The sequence below is a fragment of the Nicotiana tabacum genome, chromosome 3, assembly GCF_000715075.1.
Source record: "Nicotiana tabacum cultivar K326 chromosome 3, ASM71507v2, whole genome shotgun sequence".
Classification (NCBI taxonomy): Eukaryota; Viridiplantae; Streptophyta; class Magnoliopsida; order Solanales; family Solanaceae; genus Nicotiana; species Nicotiana tabacum.
The window spans coordinates 8,997,646-9,004,186 of NC_134082.1; the positions used below are offsets into that span (position 1 = coordinate 8,997,646).

Genomic DNA, 6,541 nt, shown 5'->3' on the forward strand with positions numbered 1-6,541 from the left:
TATATTTTAATCCGATCCGATCCGAAATCCGAAATTATTAGGTAATGTATAAATACTACACATTAATTTCGGATGGTTAGACTTCCTTTACATCTTTCTCCAAGTTATTACATTTACAATTGCTAGATTTAGCTATATTGGCACCATAGTACTCTCATAATCGCATAAACATGAATTTTTCTTAATGTATTGCCTCTTTTACAAAGAAAATATATATATTAGTTTGCAACTTTGAGGCATAATACGACCCGAAATCCGATCCGATCCAAACTTTAAAATCCGATCCAATCCGATATAATTCGGATCGGATTCGGATTGCATTTTCTAGAATCTGAAATACGAAATTTGAATTCGAAATGTGCTAGATCCGATCCGTTCCAGCCCTAGACGGAGGAACTTTTTTTTGGGTGAAGAGCAACAATAGTTATTTTTAAGTCTGTTATTTAAAATATATTCATAATTTATAATGTATTTAAAAAGTAGCTAATTAGTCCAAACTTTAGAACTAAATATCTTTAATTTTTGTATCCTGAATTTTTGAGCTGCTAATTTAAAATTCAGGGACTAAGGGTGTGTTTGGTATAACGGAAAATGTTTTCCGTGGAAAATATTTTCCAAGAAAATGTTTTCTTGGAAAACAAGCAGTAATCTTATTTATTTTTCGGTGTTTGATACGCAAATTAAGGAAAATGACTTCTCAAGAGTATTCATAAATAATTTAGATATAATAAACATGAAACCATAAATTTTCAAACCAACAACCTTCCGAATCCACAAATTTCATAAACTTTCGAACCACTAAACTTTCGAAACCGCGGAATTTCGAATCCGTAAATTTTATAATTTCTAAACTCGTAAACTTCCAAACGCATAAACCTCCGAACTCATAACTTTGGAACTTGTAAAATTTTGAACCTTTAAAACGATAAATAAAAAAAAAAACTGAAAAATATAAAATTGTGCGGGGGAGGGGGAGTGGTGCAGAAAAACGAAAAAACAGAAATTTGAAATTGTAAAAAAAAAGGTAATTCTTTTTTTGCGGGAGGGGGTGGGAGGAGGGGTAGTAGGGTAGGTGGTAACAGAAAAACTGAAATTTGAAGGGAAAAAAAAAAGCCTTTTTTGGATAGAGGGGATGGGGTGGGTTGGTGAGGGTGGGGAAGGTTGAGAAGGAGTTTTGGAAAATGTTTTCCCTTCTCTTTTTAAGAAAAATATTTTCCAAAACATTTATGCCAACCAAACACACCCTAAGTGTCCTGAACTTCTACATTGCTAATTTAAATTCAGGACATAAAATTCAATTTTTTGGACATAATTTTCGAACTTTAGGACACACTGTGCTGAAGTTTGAGCGAATTTACTAATCTTTAAAATATTATAAATTATGGATATATTTTAAATAACATGCTTAAAAATGCTACCTGGTGTCATTCTTTTTACGTTTTTCTTTTTTAAGCGTTGGGTATTCAAATTTTAAAAATCTTTTTTTTGTTTGGGTATTCAAAGTGTATTGGTCCATTTAATTCGTTCATATTAAAAAGTTCATTATGGAAATATGTAACATGCTTTTTTTGTTCTAAGCATCGAGTACTTCATTGGTCCAATTGAACCGAATTCATGCTGGCAAAGTTCATTATTATGGAGAATAATTTACTCTTTATTTCTTTCTTTTTACATTTTTTAAAAAAGTATCGCGTTTTCCAAATCAAAACCTCTAACTAAGAGAATAGAAATGTGTACCAGCCCACCACACTACTTGGTGTTAGCTACAGACGGGCGGATCCACCTCGCAGTGGCGAAACCAGAAATATTTTCAAGGGTATTTAAACTTTAAAATAGTTAAAAAAAATTCCGACAAAGGGTATTTAATATAGGTTTTATATATTTAAAATCAATATTTTACTTATATACACAATGCAATTTTTCATAATTTTCGGCGAAGGATGGTCAGTTGACCACCCTTTGCTAAAGGTGGCTTCGCCCATGTCACCTCCCCATCTACGGGTTCACGTGAACCCGATAGATTTTGTCCAAATAATGTAAAAATATTCGAAAATTTATCCAATATTTTAAATGTTTGAATGTGAACCAAGTTATTATTAAAAATTTACTCGAAATAGTTTTAGGAACCCATAAAAATTAGAGATGGAGGAATTGTTACCACTAGAAGTTTGAGACTTGTGTATGAGAATCTTTTTCCACATAAATTCAAAAGAATAAAGAAAACTAATAACTACGAGCTTAATCATTTAACAAGTTATTATTTTTAAAAGAAAATAGAAATCACCAAACTAAAAACGCAATAATACAAATGGCATAGGGAGATTAGGCCAAAATCCCTACAAATTAATCTCGGGAGAAAGAGAAAGACCCTAGTTTCTCTTTACATGAATTTTCTAATTCCAAAGAAAGGTTATAACAACGCAAAGTAGAAGAAAATTTTATTTTGACTAAGTGTTAGATAAATATTTGTATGAGTTAGATATGATACCTAGAGAATGGTCACTCCTAGATTTCATTTCTCATTGATGGCTAAGTTTAGAGCTGTCAATACGGGTTCCCGGCCCATTCCACGTGGGCTTTAGCAATTGACAAATTTAATTGGGCTAGCCCACTATTTTGATGGGCCCGGCCTATGTGGGCTGCTGCAGGCCTCCACGGGCTGACTCATTATTTTTTAAAATATAATTTTATATTTTTTCTTTAAGTACTAACATAAAAAAGATAAATATTTTAAAAGTTTAAAAAAAATTATTGGAAAAATTTCACAAAATTTAGTAACTTTTTATATTGTTCCAATATATCACAATAAACATTAAAAAAGTAAAAGACAAGACTATGAGCCTGTGTGGATTTGCTTGCTTTAAGTGCTTTTAAGCCATTTTGTAGTGTTTGGATAAAGTGAAAAAAATGCTATTAAGCACTCGTTTTTAAGCTAAAATGATAAAAATAAGTCAAAAGCCAAAAGCTAGAATTCCTAACTAGTTAAAAGCGAAAAGCTAGAATTCCTAACTTACTGGCTTATGCTTAAAAGTCACTTCAAAAAAAGTCCATCCAAACGGGCTCTATATTTCATTCACTAAAAGTCAAAACTCAAAACAAACTATTCAAGAGAACGTCCATGACGCTTATGGGATATCCAACATATCATTTTCATCAAATACATTTGAATCCACTTGTGAGAAGGTTGTCTTAATATCTTCACTTTCATCTACATATACAATTCGTATGCAATATTAATTAATTAAATATTAAAAATAATTAAATTTTAAAAATTAATAATATTTTAAGGCTTTGATCATTTAATGTGATGAGCGTAATAAACTTTAAGCTTGTGATACTCTTCTTGTTATTTTTTGTGTAATATAATTTATATATTTTAAATACATATTTTTATTAGACCTACGGACCGACCCAACCCAGCCTCAGTCAAGCCTCACGGGCCACGAGCTTATTTGGGCCAGGCTTAAAAGTCATTTTTAAATGGGCTCCAAAAATTCTAGCCCAATCCTGTTAAATCACGGGCTGAGTTGGACTGGCCCAATGAGCCAAGCCCATATTGACGGCTCTAGCTAACTTGCATTCCTTATTTTCTTATTCCGGGAGCAATCTAAATTATACTTCTGGATAAATAGTTTAAATTCTATACATTGTGATGTATTTATATAATAGATCACTTTAAAAGTTCCATTATTAGTAGCTATATATTTAATGACATCAATTAGTAACCTAAAAAAAAAAAGTAAGTAATGTGTTATAATATGTTGAATTACATTGATGATGTAGAAAATTCATTAAACTGACATCCAAGAGTGTGGCCTAGCGGTCAATAAAATGGCTTGAAAATCATGAAATTTCCGGGTTCAAATTCTAGCAGAGGCAAAAATACTAATAGATGATTTCGTCTTGTCTGTTCAACACTTGTGGATGAATAATTAGATATCTATGCCGGTAAAAAGTAGCATGACTTGAACATCACAATTATATATTGAATTTTATTATGCTGAAGTACATATAACTTAAAATAAATCCATGTAAATATAATTTTTTTTTCCTGAATTATGTTTTCTTCCCTTTATAAGCTGCCGACTACTTTACCTAAGGCACTCCTCGAGACACGGCATTATTGAATGGTACTGTGTAGAAAATATCGTATATAGTTCTTGTTTTCTCCATTATATTATTGCTGCTTTCTTTATACTAATAGGATCAATTGATTTTTTTAAACGGCTTAAGCTTAAAGTTTTAGATATGTGTATTATTCAAAATTTAACATCATGCCCCTGGCTGGGATGCTTGACCTTCGGCAAAAGAGGAGCTCGATTTGGGGATGTCATGTCAGTCTTTTTCATTTAATTTTTTGAAAAATTATTCTAAATAGTCGCACAATTAGTCGTTAAAACCAAAAATAATTGACACATGTAGAATGTATATAATCAATGTGTAATTTATGTATATCAATTTTAGAAAAAATAAATTGTGAGTCCGGCGAGCTATTTGTAAAAATCTCTTCTTCTTTTTTGCTAAAAAAAAATCTCTTTATTTCGGGAGGTAAAATGTGGAAAAATAAAATTAATACTACTACTGCTAAAGTTATCTAATTAACAATATAATAAAATATAGTTATGAAAAAAAAACAATATAATATAGTTAAGGAATGTCTCTTTGGGTCAAAGATCACCAAATCATGGCTACGAGTGTTGTCTTTCACCATCCCAACATCACTAGTGACTTATACTTTAGATTGCCCCATTTTCTTCAAAGTAATGATAATTATTTAATTATCTCCTCCCTATTCTAACGTCGGCAAACAATAAGTTTCGTGGTTTTCCCATCAATATATTATTTAAAATAAATGAACTTTTCCTAATGTTCAAAAATCAAAAATGCCCAAAAAATCAGCAAAAAATATTAATAGGCATGCCAAATTAGCAAAAATGCAAACCCTGAGAATTTCACTTTTTTTTAATATAAACTGTGGGATGTGCCAGGCTATGGCTGTAGTGCAACGCCGACGCGCGATGGGACTTTCCCCTTAAAAAATGGAAAGAATTTTTATTCTCTAGCAAAGGTTAACACTTATTTATTTTAAATAAATATCATTTAAAAAAATTATATTCTATAGATACCTTTTAAGATTTATAGCAAAATATTTAATTTTGATTACCTCCTAGCCCTAAGCCACTAAATACGCTAATCAGTGTAGTTTGTTTGCCAGAGAACAATTGTTTCGTCTTCCATAAAACTAAACACCGCAATTGTATATTTTTTCCATAAACAAACCAACACGGAAAAAGCAAAACTGTTTGCAATCTGAGCACTTTCAGCATTCAGAACTTTGTTTTGGCAATCTTCGAATATTCAAAAAAAATTGATTCTTGAAGATTGCTATGTTCAAGATTCTCACCAACAACAGCAGCCGCTGACATTAAACTGATTCTTGAACAGCAGTCGCCGACATATAATCCGGTTGGTTTGTTCTTGAACAAAGACGATGGAGTTTGGGGCTGAGCAACTTGATTTTCTGTTAATATATTTCAATGTATTTTCATGTATTTCATTGTATTCATTGTTTTTTTTTCATTGTAATTCAATGTGTCTCGTTGTATTTCATTGTATTCACTATCTTTTTTTCTCATTGTATTTCATTGTATTCCACTGTATTCTATGTATTTCATTGTATTCATTGTCTCGCTATATGCCATGAATGTATTCATAAGTTTTTTTTAATTAATATAATTTATGTATTCAGATGTATTATATAATTTCTCTGAAGATTGCTATGTTTTTGGGGTATTTTTCTGTTGAGAATCTTTTTTATAACTAAAAATACAAAATTTGTGTGTTATAATTGAGTTTGTTGAGTTATATTAGGAGTCTATTATGTTAATTGATTCACTTTCCATTTTAAAACAGTGTAATCCCCTATTTCACGTCGTGAATACAGTCGAATACAATAATCTGTCAAGATGTAATCCAATGTTTCACTCCATAAATACAGTCGATACACTCGAATGCAACCACTGATTAGCTGGACTTCCCTGATTCACGCCTACTTTTGCTATTGTATTCATGAATACAATAGCTTAAATACATCAAATACATCTTATAACCACATAAAAGGTATTTATAATCCGTAATATAGCAAATGGTATCTATAAATGACCAATTACTACTAAAAGATAGTGCTTTATGAAATTTTTTCTTAAAAGAGTTAATATCGTGTGAGCCGATGGCCCACATATCAAATATTAAACTGATAAGAACAGATACTACACTTGATCTTAGCCAAAAGGCCGAAAAAGGTATAAAGAATCAAACATCATATATCCCTGAGAATTTCACTTATGATAAATTAACTGTTAGAATATACTATAAGTCATGCGTATTGTTATAATATTCTTTATGAACAATTATTTATTTAATTGTTTAAATTCAATAAAGTTTTATTTTAAATAGATCATGTGTGCGTCCATTGCTTACATAGTAGATGATTTAGTGTATAGAGTTTAGCTTATACACGGAAGATTAAATCATCGGTTCT

The 6,541-nt window shown here is 30.7% G+C and overlaps 1 pseudogene; it reads right to left on the reverse strand.

The window, feature by feature from the left end:
* Positions 1 to 6,189: 6,189 nt before the first annotated feature.
* LOC142179716 (U2 spliceosomal RNA) lies at positions 6,190 to 6,306 on the reverse strand (annotated as a pseudogene).
* Positions 6,307 to 6,541: the final 235 nt, after the last annotated feature.